Raw genomic sequence first — 16,422 nt, forward strand, 5'->3', positions numbered from 1 at the left:
CCACACCTAGCACAGCTCCCAGGCCTCCCACCTGCCTCAAGGATATGGCCTTTCAGCACAAATGAATGGAACGAGAATTAATTTTGACTCGAAGCTATGAGTTCAATATCAAAGTTCCCTAAGGAATTAGCTGCCTCTAGCCAAGAATACCTGGCAGCTCAGGAAGAAATTTCACACTTGACTGCAATTCTCTCATCAATTCCATTAAAATCAGCATAGCCATTTGCCAACCCTGTTGATTCTACCCGCAGATAAATAAGGAGAGGATGGGAAAAGAAAAGAAAGAAATGCCAAACTTGGAGTAAAATGAGCTATATCCACTTCTAACAAAGTCTCCTCCCTGACATCAGTCCAGCCCCTCTGTGAAGAGATTTATTGGAGGAAAAGCTTATGAAGGATAAAGAGAGGGATCAGGTATAGCTAGGGGTGCTTTCAGACCTTCTTGCAGGTCTTACACCTGTAAACAGCCAGAGGGAAAGACAGGATGGGGTGAAAGGAGCATGGCACTGCTGTGCAGTCCTCAGGAAACCTCATCCAGGCTGATGAAGAGGCCCTGGGGAAAATACTCCCACCAGAAGGGTCCTGTACTGGGAAGGAATGGCCTAGCTCTGGGGCCCCTGTCACGCTCAATACTGACCGGGGGTGTGAACTAAAATATTGCCTGTCATGTTAGTAAACAAAGGATGTTACGGCCATCAAGTTGCCATGTAACAGCTGCCCTGACAGACAGCAAGCCCTGAAGGAACGAGGATGCCCACCATCTAGCAGCCAGTCACTGCAGCCACCCCAGATATGCACCCTGAGAAGCTTCAAGGTGAGGAAAGCACAGGATACCAGCCCCAGAGAGCTGAGGTGCATGTCGAAGGAATGATTCCAATGAGCCCAGATGCTTGCTGCTTCCCATACGTAGAAAAGTGCTAAGCTTATTAACTTTGTGTGTGTTAGTCGCTTAGTCATGTCTGACTCTGTGTGATCTCATGGATTGTAGCCCGCCAGGCTCCTCTGGCCATGGTGATTCTCCAGGAAAGAATACTGGAGTGGGTTGCTGTTTCCTTCTCCAGGGGATCTTCCTGACCCAGGTCTCCTGTATGGCAGGCAGATTCTTTGCCATCTGAGCTATAGGAACATCCCTCATTAACTTTAGATATCTGGTTTTATTTGATTAACAGCAATCTTTGATGTGCCAACTACCTGAATTTTTGCTGCAAAAACGCCTATATCCTGGCTCCCTGCTTGCCTCTTTGGAGCAGTCACTCAGAGTTCTCTGAGATGCACTGCTCTGGGTTTACGTTCTCAGTTTTGTCCTCCAAATAAAACATAACTCTCGGCTTTTTGGTCATGCTCTTTTATTTTTAAGTTGACAGGAGTAGCCTGTGGAGAACATGGCTCTAGCATGAAATCTGAAAGTACATCAGCTGGTGACTATCTACCATCTACCCTCCCCACAGAAGCTTCTCTGGAATGGAGGTCAGAATGGTGCACTTCCATGGCCATCAAAGCCCCCCAACCTGCCATGAATCCCAGAAGCACCTGCTGCTCTGTCCCTCATCTCTACCAAGCACAACCTGCCCTGCTCCCTAGATATCTCATTTACTAACCATTTCAATAAACACTCATCAGCAAGGAGATGCAGGGCATCATTCTATGTGCGGCCAAAGTTGAGAACTCCCAGCCTATACTTCGGAGAAGGCAATGGCACTCCACTCCAGTACTCTTGCCTGGAAAATCCCATGGACAGAGCAGCCTGGTGGGCTGCAGTCCATGGGGTCGCTATGAGTCGGACACGACTGAGCAACTTCACTTTCACTTTCATGCATTGGAGAAGGAAATGGCAACCCACTCCAGTGTTCTTGCCTGGAGAATCCCAGGGATGGGGGAGCCTGGTGGGCTGCCGTCTAGGGGGTCGCACAGAGTCGGACACGACTGAAGTGACTTAGCAGCAGCAGCGGCAGCCTATATCTTGAGTTCTTGAACCAAAGACCTAGAAAATATAAACTCATTCAAACTTCATCAACCACCTGAATACCATATAGGGATACAATGATGAATTAGGATGACGGTTTGAGAAACTAAAAGTTATAAGCTAGGGGTTCTTAGCCTTGGCTGCACACAGGATGAGCTGGGGTGCTTTAAAACAGGGGTCATTGAACTGTGACCTGCAAGCCAAATCCAGCCCACCACCTGTTTCTGTATGGCCCACAAGCTAAGAAAGGTGTTCACATTTTTAAATGCTTTGAAAAAGTGAAAAGACTATTTTAAACATCTGCAAATTATATGAAATGCAAATTGCAGTGTCCATAAATAAAGTTTTATTGGAACACAGCCATGCTCATTTAGTTACATATCCACTGTGGTTACTTTCACAGTATAATGGCAGAGTTGAGGAGATGTAACAGAAACCATAGGATCCACAAGCCTAGATAGAATATTTACTCTCTGGCCCTTTATGGAAGAAGTTTGCCAACCCCTGGGCTAAGGCGTTAAGAATGTCCATAAGGGGACCTCCTTGGTGGTCTAGGGTGGTCCAGTGGCTGTGACTCTGGGCTTCCAATGCAGAGGGCCAGGTTCAATCCCTGGTCCTGGATTGGATACCACATGTTGCAACTAAGAGTTCTCATGTAGCAACTGAAGACACTGCATGCTGAAATGAAGATCAAAGATCCTCCGTGTCTCAACTAAGACCCGGTGTAGCCAAATAAATAAATATGTTTTAAAAAAAGAATGGCCACAGGATTTTACTATTAGAAGTATGCTGGGACTCTGGTGTGAGCAGTGTCAAAGACACCTCAGAACAGGTGCAGAAGCCAGACTACATTAGGGACCCCAGTTTCCTGATACACCAGGAACCTGAGAAACGCTGAATCCTACTGACCAAGAAGAGAGGACATGGCAGATTCCATGTTGGCAATCCTGTTTGTGGCCTGCACTTTACGGAAAGCCTAGCCTTTTAGGGAATTTAGGATGAAAAATACTCTGGATTGCCTCTGCAAAAGTATGTTTATACAACTCACTTCGCCAAATACTTTCTTCCTTCTTCCTTGATACCGTTCCTCAAAGAAGCCTCTAGCACTAACACCCTTCTCTCTGCCAAGTTCTTCACACATATTTCCTTTTTCTATCTTTTCTGTCTTTGCTCCTCAGGTTCTATCTGATACATACATTGTGGAAAGAATCTTTAACAATATGTAACGCTGACATAGCTTTGAAGTCACTATTGCCTAAAAAAATAAAAGAAAAGAAAGAGCCTTGTTTGGTTTCAATCAGATGTGGATCCAGCCCCCAAGAATACTGTCTATTTGGGAAAACAAAAGATGCACAAAAATTATGGACATGTCTGAGAGGCTTAAAATCCACTGTATGGAAATCCAGGATCACCCAAGCTTGGAGAGAATGATGCTCATGGAAGAATGTTCTCAATTCTGTCCCTTTTTTTCCGTGTTCTAAAAAAGGACTTTCAGGTTGAGCCCATAATTGACTCTAATGTTAACAGCCCATAACTACCCCTGTAGTTCATATCATAACTGCCTGCCCTGGTTTCCTTTGTTTTCCTTGGAAAATGCTTTGGAATTCTCCCCACCACAATCTGCATTTTCTCTTGGTGACAGTTTTTCATTTTGCAAAACTGAAAGTCTGTACCCATTAAACAAATCTCCATTGCCCCCTCCTCCCACCCCCTGGCAACTACTGCCCTCAGTATCTTATGTGAGTGGACTCATACAGCGTTTATCCTTTAGTGACTGTCTTATTTAACTCAGCATACCGTCCTCAAGGTTCATCCATCTTGTAGCATGTGTTAGAATTTCTTTCCTTTTTAAGGCTGAATACTATCTCATTGTATGTATATACTCATTTTTTTCATCCATTCATTTGTTGATGGATTCTCGGGTTGCTTCCACATTTTGACTACTGGGAATAATGCTACTATGAGCACGAGTGTACAAATATCTTTTGGAGATCCTGCTTTCAATTCTTTGGGGGTACATATCCAGAAATGAAATTGCAGGTTCATGTGGTAAAACTAATTTTTCAAGGATTCACCATACTGTTTTTTCACAGCATCCGTACCATTTTACATTTCTACCAATAATGCACAATGGCTCCAATTTCTCCACATTGTGTATGAATTCTTGAGGAGGTATCTGTCTTTGCTTTAGTCAAATGTGAAATGTAATAGACAAATTCACATTTTGGCATAAGGATATAGGAAGTTGGAAGCACCTTTAAAAGGCACCAAGAAAACTAGAATTCTTGGCTTCCTCAAGGATTTTAAAATCTTAATTGTTGGCAGTAAATATAATGACATATCAAGAAGTCTTGGGAGAGAAAGATGAACCCTAAAAAGGCCAACCTAAGATGTCTCCTTTTAAAAAAGTCTAGATGCTCTTCATTAGCACGTTATGGAAGGAAATTGAGGTGTTGGAGGAGACTGGAGAAGGTGGGATACAAGTTGGCAGTGCCCATCAACAAATGTTTCTCTAACCAAGCTTGGGTCAGCATCGGATGTCATTAGACACCATGACATCAACAAAATCTACAGCTTGTGGGTCAGGTTGTTTTCTGTCCAAGAAATCAACCTTGAATATTCGTTGGAAGTACTGTTGCTGAAGCTGAAGCGCCAATACTTTGGTCACCAGATGCAAAGAGCTGACACATCGGAAAAGACCCTGATGCTGGGAAAGATGGAAGGGAAAAGGAGAAGGGGTTGACAAAGGACGAGATGGTTAGACAGCATCGCCGACTCAATGGAGGTGACTTTGAGCAAACTCAAGAGAGTGGACAGAAAAGCCTGGCATGCTGCAGTCCATGCTGTGCTCAGTCACTCTGTTGTGTCCGACTCTTTTTGACCCCGTGGACTGTAGCCCACCAGGCTCTTCTGTCCATGGGGATTCTCCAGGCAAGAATACTGGAGTGGGTTGCTATGCCATCCCTGCAGGGGATCTTCCCAACCCAGGGATCGAACCCAGGTCTCCTGCATTGCAGGCAGATTCTTCACTATTGGAGCCACCAGGGAAGCCCATGAACACTGGAGTGGGTAGCCTATCCCTTTTCCAGGGGACCTTCCCAACCCAGGGATCAAACCAGGCTCTCCTGCATTGCAGATGGATTCTTTATCAGCTGAACTACCAGGAAAGCCCTGCAGTCCATGGGGTCGCAAAGAGTCACACATTGAACAATGACAACGTTTTCCATAACCAAGGGGGCCAAGCCTATAAAAAGAAGGATGCAGGGGTTCTGTTACCAAAAATAGTAAAACAGAGTAGAAAATGAGCAGTGTATGTAAGGAAAGTAAATTACTAAAGGAAAACATTTGCTGAGGGATTTCTCTGTGCCATACACCATTTGAGCACTTTTAATATTCTTAATTTTATTCCTCTCACAACTGCAGGAGATGGAACATGCTGTTCATATTATGACGAGGAAACTAAGGCACACATTGCCGAGGTAACTTGCTCATGGAAAACAGAGGGTCCAGGCAGTACCCAGCCGAGCCCAGGTGTTTAACATAACCACACTGCCTCCCAGTAAAGTGCTGGTAGCATTTGGAGAAAAGGACCTTACTTCTTGCTGGGGCATCAGAGTCTTCATGGAATGTGGGCAATGAATGACTTACAGGTTTTGTTAGGAATTAGGAAGGAAAAACAGTTTCAATGAAGGGATAAACATAAGAAAGTTAAGGCATTATCTTTCCTTTTTCTCTCTAGTTTCCTTTGGAATGGAAATAGGATCCCTTCCCCAGAGCCCACAATTCTTTCCTCACAGTGGGCACTTGGGTGACAGGTGCCAATAGGGACACACATGGATAGAGATCTCATCTGAAAAGAGCTTGGGAGTCTTCCTCCAGTCTTTCCAGTTACCTAAACTGATGTATTTTCCTTTTTTGGTTAAGGTATAAATAGTTTGAACTCTGTAGAACAGAAGCCTGATAGCAAGTGGTTAGGATAGAAAAATTCCACACCAGAACCTTTGGGGCAGAAGCTGAATCTTCATTCCTTTCATGCTTCCCTCACTTTCCCTAAAACTAGAGCCAGACAAAGATGATCCTTTGGGCATGGCAAGCAGAAAATGTCAGGATTCTCAGGATGTCCCAGTAATGGCTGGGAAGAGAACAAACATACCAGCCCTTCCTTAGGCTTCTAGTGTTGTCCTGCTAGTGGGGTCTATTTGTCAGCCATGTCCCCAAACCAGGCAAGCTCAGGGAAGCCACATCCTGGCAAGCAGTCATGCAGATGTTTAATATGTGCTAAGTCACTTCAATCGTGTCCAACTCTTTGTGACTCTAGATACCATAGCCCACCAGACTCTTCTGTCCATGGGTCTCCAGGCAAGAATACTGGAGTGAGCTGCCATACCCTCCTCCAGGGGATCTTCCCGACCCAGGGATCAAATCCGCATCTTTTGTCTCCCGTATTGACACGTGAGTTCTTTACTACTAGCGCCACCTGGGAAGTCCATGATGTTTAATATATTAATATTATTTTTATGTTAATGAAAGGAAAATATATGCCCTTTGGGAATGTTTTCAGAAGCCCTTAGGAGAACAAAACACTTGACGGGTTTTGTTGAGAAAAGAAATTGAGAGGAACTTACAATCTTTTTAATGCTCTTGTTCTCAAAGTGTGATCCATGAATCACAGCATCAGCAAGGCCTGGGAATCTGCCAGAAATGCAAATCCTTAGGCCTCAGCAATCTTTCTTCTGACTAGCCCTGTGGATGACTTGAGGTCCATTTTAATGCATTTGAGAACCACAAGGAAAGAGTGAAAGAATTGTAATCCACTCCATTCCTTGTTGGAGAAGGAAATGGCAACCCACTCAGGATTCTTTTTTTCTTTTCTTTTTTTTTCCCATTTATTTTTATTAGTTGGAGGCTAATTACTTTACAACCCACTCAGGATTCTTGCCTGGAAAATTCTATGCACAGAGAAGCCTGGCGGGCTACAGTCCATGGGGTCACAAAGAGTCGGACACAACTTGGTGACTATAAACAACAACCACTCCTTCTATGAAAGCATCTTTGACTTGTGATGCTCTATGTTTTAGCACACACTAACTATGCATCAAGAAGCTGAAGAGAATTAAATTTAACAGAAGGAAGTGATAAGGCTGTTTGGGAGCAAAGGAGTCCAGCAACTCTCTCAGTTTATTCCAATATGACTATTCTACAAAACAGGAGCAGCTCCAGGAATTCCAACACCTAGGGAGAACAGTTCTAAACATCTGTCTCTCTGTTCAAAGCTTCAAAAGCAGGACCATCAGTCACTTATATTTTAGAGAAAATTAAACATACCTTCTCCCTGATGGTAGAAACATTAAATAATCTCAGTGCGTACATCAAGAAAAAGCATGATATTCTTCCAGGGGGCTGTGAAAGGAATGTGGAAGACTGGGAGGGATTGTTTGATTCTGAAGTTGAAGAAATTCACTTTTTTAACTCCTTCCCTTCTATTCAACGACAACTGTCAATCCCTCAGTTGAGGGGGCAATGGAAGGGTAATCCAGGGGAGCCTAACAGGCAAGCAAAAAGGTGAGGCCTACCTTAGGGTCTCAGACTGTCGGAGGGAGGGAAACCCAGTCAGGATTCCCCGCACCAAAAGGCGGCTCTCTCTGACATAACACTGGTTGGGGGCTCTGCTGCCTTCTACCAGGACCATCCCCTATGCCTGTTGTCTGTGATGCCCTTTCTGAACGGAACAATAAGAAGCTCCCGCTCTCGTTCTGTTCACAGCCTTCCTTCCTGGGAGCAGCGCCAGCACCGCTGTGGAGACCAGAGGCCCATTCTCAGCCAGCTCTTCAAACGTGTGGAAAACAAGAGCGAGGATAGCTGGCTGTTTGGCAGGTTGGTATCCATTTATTGCCAGATAACCTGGCACACAAATGAATAGAAATCTGATCGTAAACAGGAAAACAATACGTTTGAAATGCCTCTTTGAAAAATAACATAAGTTTAAGGATAAAAGAGGACACCTCTGATTGACTCCCAAATTCCAGCCTGTTTCCACCACACCTAAATGCCCTTGGGCTGACTGCAGACAGAACTTTAATCAGTTAGCAAAGGTCAATGCCAGACATACATTCCCATAGCTGAGCTAACCAGGGTGCGCCCCTTAAGGATCCTTTTCTTTGATACTTTTGAACTGTGGTGCTGGAGAAGACTCTGGAGAGTCCCTTGGACAGCAAGGAGTTCAAACCAGTCAATCTTAAAGGAAATCAACCTTGAATATTCATTGGAAGGACTGATGCTGTAGCTGAAACTCCAATACTTGTGGCCACCTGATTCAAAGATCTGACTCACTGTAGAAGACCCTGATGCTGGGAAAGACAGAGGGAAGAAGGAGAAAGGGGCAACAGAGGATGAAATGGTTGGATGGCATCACCAACTAGATGGACATGGGTATGAGAAAACTCAGGGAGATAGTGAAGGACAGGGAAGCATGGCGTGCTGCAGTTCATGGGGTCACAAAGAGTCAGAAATTATTTAGCAACTGAACAACAACAAAGGTGATCAAGGAATCCCATTCACAGAGGAGAGGAGGGGCTCCATGACACAAGCCCCACCAATGAGGTGTCATGGGAACAAGCACTCTTCCCCCAGTAAAACTGTCCCCTCCAAAATCAGATCTGGACAGCCTGTACACTCACAGACTCTAGTCTCCTCTGCTCCAGGTTGTCAAGCTCTCCACCTCTCAAAGCTTCTCTGAGACTTTACTATGCACATATGGGCAGAAATTGCCACCTTTACCATCACTGTTGCTGGATCAAATGTGTGTGGATCAAATCATGACATTCTCAGTGCCACTCTCTCCCTCTTGCCTCCTACTTCCTGTCAAAATGACTGTCTCCCACTCCAGAATGACAAGAGTTCCCTAAAGAGTTCCCAGGTCTTTTCTGCCTTGGCAGAGGCTGGGCACACTCCCAGGAGCATGGAGGATGGTGTTCTTATGAGAAGCGAGTGGAGCCAGAGTTCACAGGTAAGGCCATATGCTGCTTCCACTAAGTTGCTTGGGTCACTGACAGGGCAACAGCTGCCCATCCCCACAAGATTTCCTTGTTCAGAGGTGGGATCCTGGCCCCACCAGCTTCTCCCAGCTTGCGTCACATCTCAGCTCCAGGACCAGATCACCAGAGGAGCGCTATCTGCCCTGTCTTCAAGGATGCAAGACATTCAGACTTCAGAATGTGAGACAAATTTTTAAGAAGAGATAAACAAAAAACAAAAGAACAAACCTATACATGATTTTCATCCTTTGCCACCACTGAATTATATAAAAATAAGGGGACCAAATTCCTAGACTCTATGAATTACCACAACTTGCCTTCTGCCAGGATGCTCCACTTCTAGAGTAGAGAAAGAACCATCCTAAACCCAGGCTGCTTCCTCTGCAGTGGTTCCCAGAGGAGGAGGGGGCTGTCTCCAGATGGCTCTGGGCAGGCGGTGAAGTTGATGGGTGTTGGAAGGTGCTGCTGAGAGGCCCCGTGATTGCCCCAAGCAGATTCCTGCCTGAGCCGGCAACGAGAGCCACTCAGCTCCCTATTGTACTGTCATCAATCATGAACTTGGAAAAATCTTTCATTGTGAGAGTTTATTATCAACTCTTAATGAAAATATGTGGGTTTCACAAAATACTCTGAAAAATACAGAGTGTCTGAGAATGAGAAATGGCAAAATTGTTTGATCAGATGCAAGGGCAAAAGTGATTGCCTGATTATAGCTGAGAGCAGAGTGAGGACACAGGCCATGAGGCCATCAACACGCAGGAGATCACGATCCCTGTGCAGCTCCATTGTGGATGGGAGAAGCCTGCTCCAAGAGGTACCAGATGCCTTTGCATAAATAGAAATCATGGAAATAAATGGGATTTCCCTGGTGGTCCAGTGGTTAAGAATATGCCTTGCAAGACAGGGGATGCAGGTTCAATCCCTGGTCAGGGAACTGATGTCCCACATGCCACAGAGCAACTAAGTCCACACACTACGGCTGAAGAGCCCACAGGCTACAACTAGAGCATCCACGCACCACAGTGAAGATTCAGCACAGCAAAAAAAAAACAACAACAACAAATCATAGAAGTAAGTAAGTTCTATATTGGTTGTTTGAGGAGGGCCCTGCCAACCCAGTTTCATTCATCATGCCTGAGAAGCTGGAAGCATTATTGTCATTTTACAGATAAGGAAATTGAGGCTCAGAGATGTGAAGTGGGGTCTTACTAGGATTCAAACTCTGGTTCTAGAGCTTGGACTCTTGACTAATAGTTGACAAAAAAAATTTTTTTGTATGTACTATGTTTATTGCATCTTTTTTTAAAAAAAATTGCAATTGACTTATTATGCTGTGGTGCACAGCAAAGTGATTCAGCTTTATATGCATATTTTTTTCAGAGTTTCCATTATAGGTTACTACAAGATATTGAATCTAGTTCCCTGTGCTATACAGTAGGTTCTTCTTGCTTATTTACTTCATACACCATAGCATTTATCTGTCAACCCCAAACTCCTAATTCATCCCTCCCCTACTGTCCCCTTCGCTAACCATTAGTTTGTTTTCTATATCTGTGAGTCTGTTTCTGTTTCATAAATAAGTTCATCTGTATTATATTTTGGATTCTATATAAAGTGATATCATAGGATATTTATCTTTCTCTGTCTGACTTACTTCACTCAGTATGACAATCTTTAGGCCCATCTATGTTGCTGCAGATGACATTATTTCATTCTTTTTTATGGCTGAGTAGTATTCCATCGTGTATATATACCACATCTTCTTTATACATTCATCTGTCAATGAACACTTAGGTTGCATCTATGGCTATTGTGAATAGTGCTGCTATGAATAGAGGGGGTGCATGTATCTTTTTAAATTGAAGTTTTTGTCTTTTCTGACCAACAATTTTTTTTTTAATAAATGGCTGAAGAGTACCTATTTTTGGCTTTGTGACCACATATAACCTGTATCTTTATTTTTTGTATTTTTTTTGTCTTTGTAATTATTTAAAAATGTGGAAACCACTCTTAGTTCTCTGGCAGTACCAAATCAGGTGACCAACTGTACCTGGCCTATGAGCTAGAGTTTGCCAACCCTTGCTCTTCAGCATTGTACCATACTTTCATCTAATTTGTGACCTTCAGCAAACATTTCTCCTCTCTTTGTTGTAGATGAGTCTTTGAAATGGGTTGAAAAGCAACACAAAAAGGGAAACAGGGAAATGGAAGGCAGACTTAAGTCAAATTCCCAGCACCCTAGGAATTTTAATATTTACTCTAGTTACTGCTCTAGTGACATCTCTGTGATTTTACTTTAGACAAATCCTTCCAAACTCTAAGGCTGTGATAACCAAATAACAAGCTACCTCAGATCCTTTTTGGAACAAGGTGAGTGTAATTAAATAAACATAAAAGAACAGTGCAAAATCACACCTAACCATTCACAGGAACTAGATGTACAAAGCGTGACATCGTTCACTAACTTTAATCTAAAGCTTCTGTCCTTTAATGATTTTAATGGACAAGGCTAAATTTAAACACATGAAGCAGAGGATAAAGAAATAACTCTTACCATATGCATCTTGTCTTAATTAGAGCTCTCTCTCCAACTTTGAGGGTGGTGTTATTCCATTTATCCATTAGATGTGTTGGACTTTAAGTAACAAAAGGCCAACTTCAAAGTGGCTCAAGCAGTAAAGACACGGCTCCCTTCACAACCAGAAGGTAAAACACCAGGCAGACCCCAGGGGTGGTTGATCCAGGTCCTCTACAGTCTCCTCAAGGATCCCAAGGATTCTTAGCTCTGTCTTCTAAAATATAGGCTGAATTTTTTATTTTAAGGGTGATCCCATTAGAATTCATAGGATTCTATGATTCATAGAATCTGTGTTCTCAATAGATGGAATAGAGATGAAGAAAGACAGAAAGAGAAAAGTCCTTCTTCCCCACCCATCAAACAAACTCTGTTCCTTTAGTCTAAAAGAGCCAATTTAGAAAAATAGGTGGTTTTCTTAGGTCCCTATTCCTGAACAAATTACTGGCAAGAGGGATGGAAATTCCAGGTTCCTCTGGTACCCAGGTGATTTCAGAATGTGTTGGATTTGCTCCAATAAGAGAGAGTCCCAACATATCCATGCTTTGCTCTTGTCCATTATGGTCCACAGAGGGCTCTGCTCAACATCACCCTCACCGCAGGACTCAGGCTATAGAAGCAACCATCCTCTGGAGCACTGCTGATCACTGTGAGAGAGAGAGTTCTGTAGAGTCAAGCACTGGCAATTCAATTCTCCAGCCTGGACATAACACACACCATATCCATTCACAACATATTCTTCAGGACTGACAATACTGCCTACTCAACCACAAGGGCACCATGTGCCCAGAAGGAGGAAGAACCATAAATACCTGGAAACAGCACCAATAACCACCACAGGAGATGATCTGTGCCGCTACACAAATGACGGAAGAGGAAAGGAGTTTTGAAGAGAAAAGCCAAACATATGCTACATTACCAGTTACAGAGAAACAAACAGAAGTTCAGAGCAAAAAGTAAAATCCCAGAAGAGAGCAAAGAGACAACAAAAAGACCAGTCTAGCAGATCCAACATTTGAATATCAGGAATTCCCAGAATGAAAAAAGAAAATGAAGAGAAGGAAATTATCTAAGAATTAATTCCAGAAGATTTCTAAGAATTGAAAGATATGTCTTTCTAAATCAAAGGGACTTAGCAAATGCTAAGCATAAAGATTGAAATTGGTACCACAGCAAGATACTAGCATCATAAAATTCTGAAACACCAGGGACGAAGAAGAGATCCTGCAAGTTTCCAGAAAGAAAATTTCAAAAACTAGTTTCATAAAATTATTTGGACACAAGACTCAGAATGGCATTGGGTTTCTCAACAGCATTGTTGAAAGTAAGAAGATAATGGGTCAAAGGCTTCCTGATGGCTCAGTGGTGGTAAAGAACCTGCCTGCCAATGCAGGCAGCTCAGGAGAGACCTGGGTTCGATCCCTGGGTTGGGAAGATCCTCTGGAGGAGGAAACAGCAACCCACGCCAATATTCTTGCCTGGAGAATTCCATGGACAGAGAAGCCTGGTGGGCTACAGTCCAAAGGGTCGTAAAGAGTTGGACACAACTGAGTGACTAAGCGCACAATGGCTCAAAGTTTTCACAATTCAAAGAAAAACTATTTTCAACCTAACACTGTATAAACACTCAGATTCTCAGTTAAGTGGGGAAAAGAAAACATTTTCAAATGTACACAGCAAAGATGATGAATGGAAGCTTCAAGAGGGCAGCTTAAGAGATGGCAACCAAAGCTAGAGAGTAGCCAATCCAGAACAAAGTAGGAAAGATTCTGATTCTGAAAGAAGATTAAATTAATATCTAATCTTCTGAAAGAAGATTAAATTAACATTCTTGTCTAATGTGTTTAAATGCATGGAAAGAGATTTTCACACCTGGGGGAATGTTCAGTGTTGTATTAATATTTGCATAAAATTATACTAGTTTTTTTAAAGTCAGTTATTTGGTCTAGGCAATACAAGATGTTGGGCAGAGAGGAAAAATAATCACACAGTTACTACATGAACTGGGTATGATTAGCAATTACATAGTTGTACCAATGCAAATCCTGCATGCAGCTTAAAGAGAAATCACAAAAGAACCATATCAGGAGGAACAAGGGTTGGTGGGTGTTTTGTGTGATTGGGACAAGGCAGAAAAATGATCATAAGTGAAAACTTTATCTTATCTAACAAGAAGTCAACAATGGCTAAAACTGAAAGAAAAAAAAATCAAGAAAGTAATATAAGCATGTTATTTAGAGATATACCAGTAGATACCAAAAGAATCAATAACAGTTGAAATATTTGCTTGAGTAGCAGGAAATGGTGGCAGACACACAAAGGATGGCTATTTTTTACAGCAAGACAAACAATTTGATGGATGGGCATGTATATTTTGATAAAATAACACGAAAATTTTAAAAATAACTTGAGGAGAAATGAGAGACTATTCAATAAACAGTGTCATAACAACTGAGCAACTGAACTGAGCAATAAAGGAGAAAGGTAAATTATTTACAGCCTCTTCTATAGCAGCAAAGGTTTCTATAACACCAATTAGCTCAATTAGGTTGCCATCATCTTCATTACCTTCACCATATTTTGGCCTCATGTCTAACAACAAGGAGGGAATACAGCCCCACCCATCAAGAGAAAATTGGATTAAACATTTACTGAGCATGCTCCCCCACCCCCCCATCAGAACAAGATACAATTTCCCCTCAGTCAGTCTCTTACATCAGGAAGCTTCCATAAGCTTCTTTTCCTTATAAATCAGAGGGCCAACAGAATGAAAATCACAATCACATAAAACTAATCAAACTGATCACATGGACCACAGCCTTGTCTAAAGGAAACTCAGAGCCATGCCATGCAGGGCTCCCCAACATGGATGGGTCATGCTGGAGAGTTCTGACAAAACGGGGTCGACTGGGGAAGCGAATGGCAAATCACTTCAGCACTCTTGCATTGAGAACACCATGAACAGTTCAGTTCAGTTGCTCAGTCATATCCGACTCTTTGTGACCCCATGGACTGCAGCACACCAGGCCTCCCTGCCCATCAACAACTCCCAGAGTTTACTCAAACTCATGTCCACTGAGTCGGTGAGGCCATCCAACAATCTCATCCTCTGTTTCCCCTTCTCCTCCCGCCTTCAATCTTTCCCAGCATCAGGGTCTTTTCCAAGGAGTCAGTTTTTCTCAACAGGTGGCTAAAGTATTGGAAAGCTTCAGCATCACTCCTTCCAGTGAATACTCAGGACTGATTTCCTTAAGGATTGACTGGTTGGATCTCCTTGCAGTCCAAGGGACTCTCAAGAGTCTTCTCCAATACCACAGTTCAAAAGCATCAATTCCTCAGACCTCAGTTTTTTTTTTTTTTTTTTTAATTTTTTTCCATTTATTTTTAAGTTGGAGGCTAATTACCTTACAATATTGTAGTGGTTTTTGCCATACATTGACATGAATCAGTCATGGATTTACATGTGTTCCCCAACCTGAACCCCCCTCCCTCCTCCCTCCCCATCCCATCTCTCTGGGTCATCCCAGTGCACCAGCCCCAAGCACTTGTCCCATGCATCCAACCTGGACTGGCGATGTGTTTCACACTTGATAATATACATGTTTCGATGCTGTTTTCTCAGATCATCCCACCCTCGCCTTCTCCCATAGAGTCCAAAATTCTGTTCTGTACATCTGTGTCTCTTTTTCTGTTTTGCATATAGGGTTATCATTACCATCTTTCTAAATTCCATATATATATATGCATTAGTATATGTATTGGTCTTTATCTTTCTGGCTTGCTTCACTCTGTATAATGGGCTCCAGTTTAATCCATCTCATTAGAACTGATTCAACTGTATTCTTTTTAATGGCTGAGTAATATTCCATTGTGTATATGTACCACAGCTTCCTTATCCATTCGTCTGCTGATGGGCATCTAGGTTGCTTCCATGTCCTGGCTATTATAAACAGTGCTGCGATGAACATTGGGGTACATGTGTCTCTTTCAGATCTGGTTTCCTCAGTGTGTATGCCCAGAAGTGGGATTGCTGGGTCATATGGCAGTTCTATTTCCAGTTTTTTAAGGAATCTCCACACTGTTCTCCATAGTGGCTGTACTAGTTTGCATTCCCACCAACAGTGTAAGAGGGTTCCCTTTTCCCCACACCCTCTCCAGCATTTATTGCTTGTAGATTTTTGGATAGCAGCCATTCTGATTGGTGTGTAATGGTACCTCATTGAGGTTTTGATTTGCATTTCTCTGATAATGAGTGATGTTGAGCATCTTTTCATGTGTTTGTTAGCCATCTGTATGTCTTCTTTGGAGAAATGTCTCTTTAGATCTTTGGCCCATTTTTTGATTGGGTCATTTATTTTTCTGGAATTGAGCTGCAGGAGTTGCTTGCATATTTTTGAGATTAATCCTTTGTCTGTTTCTTCATTTGCTATTTTTTTCTCCCATTCTGAGGGCTGTCTTTTCACCTTGCTTATAGTTTCCTTTGTTGTGCAAAAGCTTTTAAGTTTCATTAGGTCCCATTTGTTTATTTTTGCTTTTATTTCCAATATTCTGGGAGGTGGGTCATAGAGGATCTTGCTGTGATTTATGTTGGAGAGTGTTTTGCCTATGTTCTCCTCTAGGAGTTTTATAGTTTCTGGTCTTACATTTAGATCTTTAACTGGAGGAATCAACCTGCCTGACTTCAGGCTCTACTACAAAGTCACAGTTATCAAGACAGTATGGTACTAGCACAAAGACAGAAATATAGATCAATGGAACAAAATAGAAAGCTCAGAGATAAATCCATGTACCTATGGACACCTTATCTTCGACAAAGGAGGCAAGAATATACAATGGAAAAAAGACAACCT

The sequence above is a fragment of the Dama dama genome, chromosome 33 (genome assembly GCF_033118175.1).
Source record: "Dama dama isolate Ldn47 chromosome 33, ASM3311817v1, whole genome shotgun sequence".
Taxonomy (NCBI): domain Eukaryota; kingdom Metazoa; phylum Chordata; class Mammalia; order Artiodactyla; family Cervidae; genus Dama; species Dama dama.